The 11156-nt window shown below is 48.8% G+C and overlaps 1 long non-coding RNA gene across 2 annotated transcripts; it reads left to right on the top strand.

Moving 5' to 3' along the window:
• The first annotated feature begins 7410 nt into the window (after positions 1–7410).
• On the top strand, positions 7411–10922 carry LOC119310207. Of its 2 annotated transcripts, XR_005150675.1 has the most exons (7): positions 7413–7550; positions 7635–7882; positions 8474–8738; positions 8830–9504; positions 9608–9928; positions 10007–10462; positions 10545–10922. It is a non-coding gene; the product is annotated as an uncharacterized LOC119310207 (long non-coding RNA). The 2 variants fall into 2 exon arrangements; XR_005150674.1 differs by having other exon boundaries at positions 7411–7882.
• Positions 10923–11156: the final 234 nt, after the last annotated feature.

The following is an 11156-nucleotide window of genomic DNA, read 5'->3' as shown; positions in this document are numbered from 1 at the left end:
GTTCAACATATTTCTACCGGACAACCCATGCGGAAAGGTAGAACTGGCAGAGTCACAACATAGAATCGAGAACTCATCAAGAGCTCTGGTTGTGATCTTTTGCTTCAAAGAACTTCTGCCATAAACGGTTCATAGTATTTGGAAGAAGGAAATACCACGGACCTCGAGGACTAACGCAAAGGTTACTAATAACCTAAGGGAACTAACAATTACTATCAACATGAAGTAAGTAGGGTGAATCTCAGGTTCAAAACCCAGGAATAGAATGCCTACTAACTAAATGGCATCACGGGATGCTTTCGAGAATGACGGCCAGAATCATCACACTGGAAACACAAAACATGGCTAGACTACTAGGTGATACTCTAGACACCTAGGGTCATAATAATAGCTCCAACATATACGTCGAGGCAATAGAGTACCTCAACTCACTGATTAGTATGGTTAATCTGGCCCAACGGGACATCGGGAACAGGAGGAAGGGATTTGCAAATGCATCATACTATTTAGAAACCTGGGATGACTCGGACAGCATAATGGCTGTAAATGCTCAAAAAAGGATTTGAGACATTCACACAAGGATTTGCATAGTCACTCAACAACATCATATCAAGGTTCTCGTTCAATTGATAACATACCAAAGTAGTAGAAACTAAACTGAGGCTTGGAACCAACAATCCTAAGAATCTACGGATTAGTAACACGTGATCCTGATAGAAAGAAGAGAAAGCCTAGTTTCTTAACCCCATAGGAAGATATGATGACTCGGATCAGAAGGCATAAGGTATAAGGAGTAAAAAGAGCCTTACGTTCCATCCCACAATCAATTCCCTTATATAACTAAAGAATTTCTAGACTCAACTTTGACCAGTTTGGCTTGGTAATCCTACAGGCAGTCAAGCTCTGATACCAAAGCTGTCAGGACCCCGATCCTAAGTCACACCGATCTAGCATGTAACACATCATATCACTTTGCGTCCTCACGCATGGTATTCCCACGGGTGCCACCTTACCTGGCCCGGGACCGTTTGCGCCTTTTAGCTCACGTATATGATAGTGCCGCTAGCATCCATATGACAAAGAACCTGGGCTGACATGGCTAGTCGTGAACCCAAAGTGGCACTAACTTACAGGGACAGGCATACAAGACCCAACAACGAACGTGTCGGTCATCAGCGAGTGAATCCGGGCTGTAGCAACTTGGCTAGCAGGACTCCGGTAAACCGGGCTGTAGCAGGCTAACAGGACTCTGGTAGACACCGCGTGACATTTCCCCGAAGGGACAGACACAGGAACAAAGAAGGACACATGCCGGCCAGCCTAAGTGTTCCGGAGCAGTAGCAAGCTACCAGGGTTTAGTGGAAGCACTAGGAGACATTTCCCGGTAAGAGAGGCTACCAAGGATAAACAACTATATAGTCAGATCCCACACATACCAAGCATTTCAATAACATACACACAATATGCTCGATATGTGCAAATACAACATGGCATCACAACATGACTCTACGACTCAAGTATTTTATTCAATAGGCTCCGAGGAGCGAGATATTACAAACATGGGTCTCATGACCCAACAATCAGAGCATACAAGTCAAAGCACATGCGGAAGCTTAACATGTCTGAGTATAGACATCTAGAAATGAAAAAGGCTGAGAAGCCTGACTATCTACCAGATCCTGCCGAGGGCACAAGATCGTAGCTGAGGTAACAAGCTAAACGTCGAAGTCCACGTGGAACTACTAGCGAGACTGAAGTCTCTCTGCAAAAATTAAGCAACATGAGTACAAATGTACCCAGCAAGACTTACATCAGATCTAACTACATATGCATCATTATCAACAAGGGGATGGTGGGGTTTAACTGCAGCAAGCCAGCTTTGACTCGGTGGCTATCCTAAACTACGACTGCAAGTAACTCTTTTGAGGTGGCGCACACGAGTCCACATATTCACCGTATCAATACACCACTATGGATCCGCTCCCGTCTCCCTACGAGAACGCCATCCATAGCACTCACGCTTATCTTGCGTATTTTAGAGTATCCACTTTCACTTGTCTATGAACTGTACAGGCAACCCAGAAGTCCTTTACCGCGGACACGGCTATTCGAATAGATCTTATTAACCCTGCAGGGGTGTACTTCTTCACACACGCTCTCACCACTTACCGCCGTTTACACGACATGTAGTCGGCAACCTTCAAGCAGAAGCCCAGCGAGGGTGTCGGCCACGACCTGACTAACCACACAAGTCTCTCATCCAGGTTTATCGCCTATTCGGGTTCCATCCGCAAGGAGATCCGGCCGGGGTGTCGCTCACGGCCCCAAACAATGTGTGCAGGGTTCCCAAGCCCACCTCGACGGGTGGATCTACACTTGGTACACCGTGCCACGGTGCCTAGTCTGTCCCAAGCCCACCTGTACCGGGTGCCACTTGGTAGACTACTAACACTACCTACAAACACCAGAAACTAGTTGCAACTCCTAGACAGAGATCAAGTTGATTAATAAGCCGAGAGGGGCACTTAAGCATTCCAATGCGTGGTAGTAGCTGATCATGGATCACAAACACAGAACTCAGTTCCTGAGGACGGCCGCAATGAGACAACCCACCATGTACTCCTACATGGCCTCTGACCGCTACCTTTACCAAATCATGTTCACACACTTAGCTCTCAACAGTAGGACATGTTCACACACCTCCGATTCATCCCCGATGAATCAGACCTGAAACAACTCTAAGCAATAGCAGGCATGACAAACAAGCATGAATGAGTAGGCACATCAGGGCTCAAACAACTCCTACTCATGCTAGTGGGTTTCATCTATTTACTGTGGCAATGACAGGTCATGCAGAGGATAAGGGGTTCAGCTACCGCAGCAAGTAACAAATATGTCGTTGTTGTCCTAATGCAGTAAAAGAGAGCAGGAGCGAGAGAGTGGGATTGTATCGGAATGAACAAGGGGTTTTTGCTTGCCTGGCACTTCTGAAGATAGTATAGCTCTTCATCGGTGTCATTGATCACATCGTCGGAACCACGTCTATCGAGAGGGGACAAACACCGACAAACAAGGAAGAAACACAATCAATGCAATGCACAATATGATGCATGATCATGACATGGCAATATGCTATGATTTGAGCTAATGCATCTAGCAGTAGGTTAAATGGAGTTGGTTTGAATCCAAGATTCAAATTCAGACTCCACATGTGGTTATTTAAATGCCATTCATACCATTTGTCCTAAACAATAGTCATAAGTTGTTCTAACATGCATGAAACTAGTACAGATGGATAGATTGGATTTTTCTAATCATTTTGCATATATAAATTATTTCATTTGGAGTTACGGTTGATTTTCTATGAATTTAACAAGTTTGGGATATTTTTTGAAATTTCCTGAATTAAAATTAATCCAGAAAATGAGTTATGGCGTCAGCACTACGTCACTGTGACGTCAGCGGTCAACGGGGCGGGTTCAGGTCAAACCTGACCAGTGGGGTCCACTGGTCAGTGACTGGGGCTGATTAGTGTCGCTGACATGTTGACCCAGTCAACAGCCACGTCAGCAGGGTCAACTCTGACGCGTGGGTCCCGCTGAGTTAATCTAAACTAAACAGGAAATAAAACCCAGGGTTAATTAGGGCGTGGGGCCCATGTGTCAGTGAGCTATGGATTTAGTTAGTGGCGTCATTAGCCACTAATGGCGGTGCCACGTCAGCTCACCGGAGTGTCACCGGCGACGACCAAAAACGCGGCGGGGATGCACTGGGGTGGCTCGGGTTTCGCCTACAGGCCACGGTTTGAGCCGCGGTTGGTCTCTATTGCTAGCTGGAGCTCGCGCGCATCTAATGGAGCAAGCAGTGTGTGCGGGGGTGGCCGGAGATAACGCCGGCGAGCAGCGCGTCGGCGGCCGGAGCTCGAGGGTGCACGGGAACGCGTCTGCAGCGTGCAAACGCACGAACTAATGCGCTCAAGAGCCTCTATGCAATGTGACAAGCACAACGAACGCACACACGGGGCCGTTTGGTCACCGGGGCCACGCCGGCGACGAGCTCGTGCGGCGGAGCGTCTCGGCTCCGGTGGAGCGGGTGGCTAGAGCTCGAAATCGGGCATGGAGTTAGGGGGAAACGAAGCAGGGGCTCACATGGAGTCGGTAGGGCGGCTCAACAAGCTCGGGGAGGTCCGGACGGCGGCGGAATCACGGCGGCGATCATCGGGACCCGATGATGAAGATGTCATCGATGGGGGCACTCCGAGGGCCTTCCAGTCGCGTGGATCGGCGGGGACGGCATAGCGGATGGCGGTGGAGCTCGTGGGCCGATCGGGGAAGCGAGGGGGATGCAGTGGACACGGCGGCAGCGAACGGCGGCGAGGCGCGCTCGGGGAAGGGACTAGAGGGCGAGGGAGAGAGCAGAGAGTGAGGGAGAGAAGCGAGGGGTCGCGGGGCGTCCTCGTGGCATCGCTAGAAGGGCCGGAAGCCCCTCGGTGGCAAGTAGGAGGTGGCCAGGGGCAGCACGCGGGCGACAGGCAGCAGCCTGCCTGCTCTGGCAAGAGGAGGAAGACGACAGGGAACCCCTGGTGGGCTGGGCTGGCTTTGCCCAACTGGGCTGCTACAGTGGTGGGTTGGCTGGGCTGCCAGGTAAGTCCAGGTGAGCTCTCTCTCTCTCTCTCGCTCGGTCTATTTTTGTTTCTGTTTTCTATTATTCTATAATCTTTGGGGCTTTTCTAAAAAATACCTAGACCCTTTCAAAAATCACTAAACTGCACATGTCCACTGTATAGAATATATCCAGCATGGAACATTTGAGTTTAGGAGTATTTGGACATTTAAAATATGTTATAGAATTTAATGTCCAAATTCAAATACTTATGATTTAATTCAGTGACCTTAGGATGACCTAGAAAATTGTGCACCATTTTTGTCAGAGGTTTAAGACCAAAGCAAAGATGATGAACATTTTAGAAGGGCATTTCAGGTTTATTGAAAATGATTTTATGTTGAACCTATTTGATTTAATCTGGTGCTAGGGTTTGATCAGTCCCCATTTCAAGTTTCAAAAGAATTTAAACATGATGCAACAGACAAGTGCTAGCCTAGTGCAAGGTAAGGCTAGGAATGTGACATCTTCAGTGTCCTTTTTCCTCTTGGGGGCGCCGTCTTTGAGATCGTGGCCCCATTTGTGCTTCCAGCAGGCTAGACGTGCACGGCATCGCGGTCGGCGGGTGCCTGACCGGCGGTGTGGGAGGTTGTTGTGTTGTTGCAACTTGTGTGGTAATGGCGATGATGTTGAGCGGAGCCTGCTCGCGGCTTGTCCTTCTACTATCAATAAAGAGTAGACCACCAACCTGATATTCACCTGGCCACCTACTAAGTTTGTGAGGCAAGTGGCATGTGGTGCATTAGGGTTTAGATACCCTTATTAGAAAGAGGTAATTACACCACCAGCCTGAACATGCCACATATGTTTATTTTAGTGTTTGAACTTGAAAAATACATTGAACTGGTTTCATAACTTGGTATGGACGTGCAGATATGATTCAAATCCTACATATATACCTCCATGACGTTGACAAGGCACACCAGCATGCACAGGCTCGTTCCCAGCGACCCGACGGCAGGGGAAGGACGTGTGGCCTGATTTTTGCAGAAAACACCTTGAATTATTTTCTTCTTACAAAAAAGCCCTCGGAGAGAAACAACAAATATTTGTAAAAGATAGAAACTGGGTGGGTACTCGAAACCACGACTCGCTTGCATGTGGGCGTGGCTAGCCAGCAGACAAAATCAATTTTGCTGCCCTGTGTATATTCACATGATTTATGAAGACTGATTGACATAAACGAAGAAATTATTCCAGCAAAAATAGTGCCGGGACAGCGATTGAAAACTGCACCCCTAGGATCATCTCTAATAAATGGTTCAAATGTAAAAGTATCTAACTTTTGAACCGTCTGGGGCAAAAAATGCTGCTTTAACAGATGGTCCATATACAAAAAAATTGGATCGCAACCTCCTCGTGGTGTAAAATACAACATCTCACGGTGCAAATTTACATCACGAGGTGCATCTGGTTCAAAACCAGCCGCCGTCCGCAAACGCCCAACCGCCACTTCATTTCCTTTCCCGCCCGCGTCCGTCCGCCCGCCCGAAGACCAGCCGGCCAAAATCCGTCGCCGCGACTGCCCAAAACCTCGCCGTCGGCGCCACCACCACCACACATCCCCGCCACCGCCCTCCGCCGACGTCGCCCCCGTCGCCTCCCTCGCCGGTAGCTGGCTCGCAGCCGCCCGGACGCCGCCGAATCGGGAGGCAGCCGACACGGAATTCGGCGCCTCCGGCGGTTCGGCTGTCGCGGTAGGCCTCCGCCGGGTCTTAGGCTGCCGCTGACCTCCTCCCAATCGGCCGTGAGCCTGTCCACGGCCGTTGCGCCGGCCGCACAACCGCCGCACCAAGCCCTTCGCCCGGCTGCTGAACTATTCTTCACCGCCCGTCGAGCTCCTCTTAGCTGGCCTCCAAGCTCATTTCTTGTCACCGCCGCCGTCCGGAGCAGACCGCAGCCGTCAGCAGCAGCCAATCCAACCGGCGGCCATCTTCTTTCACCGCGCGCACAAGGTGTTCGACGGAATTCCCCAAGGCATCTCCAACCGGTTTTGGACCATGAAGTTGGATCATCTATTGGTGTTGCTCCAACCCCAACCCATCATTTACTCCTTAGTACATATTTTCAGTTGAATTCTTTTCAGAAAAGTGAGTGCATCTCCCTGCTTTGGTTAATTATTAGGTCGGCAACCCATACCTGGATGATGATATGAACAGTAAGGGAGAGGTTGACTATCTATGTAGCCACGAGATGATCTCATATGAGGTGTGGGCGTATATCACCGAGAAGTACAACTTACACCGGTCAGATGACAAAGCATGCGGTGATGCTATGGCGCATGATCCGGCAATCATTGACCCGTACGACATATACGCACCGGTTTGCAAGGAAGCATCTGACAAGTATAATGGTTCTATCTTAGAAATGCCACATGGGATAAATGATGAGGTGGAGAAGAGAGAAATTGTAAGAAAAAGGTTTGTCTTGGAAGTGGCGATTTGGTGCCCGGGCGCAGCTGCACCTGAAATCGCAAGCGTCCAGTCCTGTCTTGGGATCTGCAGAATGAGGTCTGACGCATCTGAATTGATGCATTGAGAAATCAAGATACGGGTGGTGTACAAAGCGAACAGTGCGTCTGAGCGGGCCCAGTTCGTATCGGGCTACGGCTGGCCGCGCGCCGCGACGTCTGGTCCGTGGACCAGAACGTTTACTTTTTGGATGTGTGGAGGAACAGGAGTCTGGTACGGGATTCGACGTTAACTGAGACGTGGCAGTAAAAGAGCTAGACCGGTTGCACGTCCAGATGTTGTGAGCCAAACCCATTACAAATCTAGCGGTCGCCGCCGCCACCGCCACCGCCGCGGACTGCTAACCCTCACCCCACAAACTCGGTGGAAGGATTTGGCAGCTCCGGGCGCCAGTGGCATGGAGGATTCAGGGCTCGAGTTCTGTATATGAGGAGATGTATTACGTTCCGTATATGAGCTCGACGATGCCGCCGCCTGACCATGGCTGGCCGTGTCTTGCAGGTTTCCACTGCGGGGAGAGTTCGCCGGCAGCTTGGAACATCCAGATCCGGTTCCCCTCACTGTTCATCCACGGATTGATGACAGGAGCACTGAGCAGGCTGATTCGAATGCCGGCTCGGGTTGTGGCCAACTTGTTGGCGGCGCTGGCGACGACAGGACGCAAGTCGACGGGAGATGGCGGAAGGGAGGTTCACCGACAAGGTCCGTGCAGTAAACGCATACTGTGAATCCAGAGGATGGACAAAAAGGTACAGGAACGGAACCAATTCAGTGGACCCTGTTTTTTGTGGATTGGTGAATGTTTTTCTGTTGTATTGATGCGGTATGAAATTCGCTGTCGTGGTACTTGCAAGTGCAAAAATCTGAATACTAGCGTCATGTCATTGGGCGTTCAGATTGTATGGCTGTGATGCCGGCAGGTAAATCCTTGTGATTGCACAATTAATACAGTAAAGGACGTTACAATGATGCGGGAAATGCTTAAACACTAAGAGGCCGATTATGATTTGTTCATGGATGCACTCTAACCATTTTTTCTGTTTCGACAGTACTCTTACTGAATTTGTGTGATCTGTTTTGCTGCGTATGTTTCAGGCAATTATGCGTGTTTTTGATAGATTGATTGGAACTTGCCTAGTTAAGTGTAGAGTAAATTAAAAAGATTTCTGTAATCAACTGATTAGTGGTTGCTGCAAAATGGAAGTATCATATGAATAAAATTTGTGTGGTCGCATCTGATATTCGGTAAAGCAATACTGCTTGACAGCGTCACCTTTTCTGATCCCCCCTGTTTCCTGTTGTGTGTGCTGAGAAAAGATTGTTTTTTGCTGGATGATCAGGTTACATCTCGGGAGTGCGCCGCCCGGACAGAACGCCATCTCCATCAAGGATTAGTGCTCTTGAGCAGTCAATTCGCCAGTATGCAGAGGAACTGACGAAAAGTGTAGTTCATCCTGAACTAGGACTTTGTTTCGACTCACGTGGAGAGGCGTACGACTTCTAGAATTTGTATTTGTTGGAGATGGGTTCGGGGTATGCTACGGCAAAAGCAGACTTAATGCTGAGAGGACAAAGTCAATCCAAGAGATGGTTTGCGGCTGCTCGGTGCGTACTTAATTCTGGTTATTTCTTTTGTTAGAGAATATAGAATAATTGGAAATCAAAATGACAATGGTTCTTGGCTTTTTCAAAGCAGGGTAAGCCAGATGCGGAGAATAACAGACACTGTAGATGCCCTGTGTTGATACGGCTACTGCGGGCGGCTGACAATAGTTGGCACATAACAGAGCATCGTGAGAACCAGAACCATTCCATGTCCCTTACCATGGGGGAGAAGGTGCATTGGCCATCATACAAGCACCTAGATGTTTACACGAAAGATCTGATAAAACAGTCGAGGGAGGATAATGTAAACCTGGGAAAGGTCTACAACATTATTTGGAGCTTCTTAGGCTCAGTACAGAAGGTGCCGTTCATGAAGAGGACCCTAAGGAACATATGTGGTAAGATAAGCCGTGAGCAAGCTGATAATGATGTGAGGAAGTATTTGCTGACATTGTTGCCAGGGACCCAGAATTTAGGCACCGAGTTCTTGCTGATAGCAATAGCAGTGTTAAGAATTTGATGTGGACAAATGGAAGCAGTCGCATGCAGTACCGGTTTTTCAGTCACGTGGTTACATTTCACAAGACATACAAGACTAATTTGTATGATATGCCTTTTGGGCTGTTTGTGGGAGTTAATAACCACTTCCAAAGTATCATTTTGGCTGGTGTGCTAATGTGTGATGAGCAAGCGGAGAGGTTCGAATGGGTGTCCCGTGAGTTGATCTGTATGATGGGAGGGCATGCACCAAAGACGATACTCACAGGTTCGTGGAACAAATTTATGTTCAATGAATGTGCTAGAAGAAATAGAAGTTTACCAAAAATTATGAAGTACTAACTGTTTACATGTCTTGCATACCAAAACAGAGCAATGGAGTTAGCAATTGGTAAATTTTGTCCAAATAGCTTCCACCGTTTGTGCAAATGGCATGTGCTGAAGAAAGCAAAAGAGAGCCTTCAACCATTGTACACGAAGAAGTGCGAGTTGCAGGCTGAGCTCTACAAAGTAGTAAACCACAGGTTGATTGAAGATGAGTTCGAGACAACATGCGGTATGCAGCAAGGGAGATTTGAAAATCAAATAGAGTGGGCGGAGCCAGGATGGCGGCCTCCACATCCGAAACAACGGCAAGCAGGACGACGGGGAGGTCTGCCACCGGCGACGATGGAGCATATAAGGAAGACCAGGTACGAGACATCCCGCGTAAAAACTTTCTCAAAGAGTTGTCTGTGTCTTTATGGGTCTTCACAGTTTGAGCATTTCAGTGGGCTGAGGCGCTGGCTGTGGTGGCGTCCATGGCGTGGAGCAGTACTACCTCCGTCCGGGTTTAAAAGTCCCTTAACCCAAATCATCAAGACCAAGACGACGCTCTGCTCAAGCTTCCTCAAAAGTTGTTGCTGGTCTAACCAATCATAGGGCTTTGTTTCCTATTTATACTCTGACTGCTAACCTCCCAAACATAATTACAGGGCATGCCCCACAGCTGCCTTAGAAAGAGGAGTGCATGCATTGGTTGCGTTGTTTACTGTAGCTGCATGCAAGAGCTTGAAAGCTGGAACGGCCGCTGCATGCTTGGCTTGCATTCACTACGAAAGGCACAGACCTATAGAAAGGAGCAGAGCTCCTGCAGGCGGCCTAGTAATTTCGTACGAGGCTTGGTGGCTCCGGGAACTTCTAATCCCGGACGGAGGTAGTACTTAACAGCCGGATGAGGCGGTGAGGTGAGCACTACAAAATCAGAGCAGTCAAATTTCATCTTCGCAAGCATAGGTTGAATCTGCTTGACGGTGATATGTGCTCCAGGGTGAAGTTGTCCAGATGGACCACTACGGTGGTACGGCCTGCAAGCAGGAAGTGGGCGTGTTTCGATCCATCTGCCGACGTGCTACGCTAGCTCATACGAAAGAGGAGGTCAGCAGCTTCGCGTGTAACCATAGGCAGACAGAGAGTTAGCTTAGTTTCCTGTCTGTGCCGCTGTGTTCTTGCGGTCTAGCAGGTAAAACTCTGAATGTCAGTCTAGTTTAGTGGAAGTGCGCAATGTGTGAGCACCTGTTCATGTTATTAGTCTGAAAAATGTACGATCGGGCTCTTTGTTTGTGCATAGCATTGGTGTTCTAATGTATGCTTTTTTTTCATGGTGCAACTGTGACTATTACAATTGGAATCTTAGTTCTTTGGTCATGGTTGTTGTGAGCAGGCACCTGCGTGTAAAACCAAGCAAATCAGGCCTCTGTGAAAAATCAGAACATCGAGAAGTTGGGCGAGCGGCGGCGGTGGGGATAAGTTTGAGAACGGGTGGCTATGGACGGGTGTGTGTTACATCTCCGTAACCGACGAAGCCAGCTCAGCCAGGTACAGGAAATTAACTGAGCCGTGCACGGCTGCTCTGTTCCGCCTGCAGATGTTCTCCATGTT

This window comes from Triticum dicoccoides, chromosome 5B (assembly GCF_002162155.2).
Source record: "Triticum dicoccoides isolate Atlit2015 ecotype Zavitan chromosome 5B, WEW_v2.0, whole genome shotgun sequence".
In the NCBI taxonomy this organism is placed as follows: Eukaryota; Viridiplantae; Streptophyta; class Magnoliopsida; order Poales; family Poaceae; genus Triticum; species Triticum dicoccoides.
Note: the sequence above shows the minus strand (reverse complement) of the source record. Positions and strands in the feature narration are given on the sequence as shown.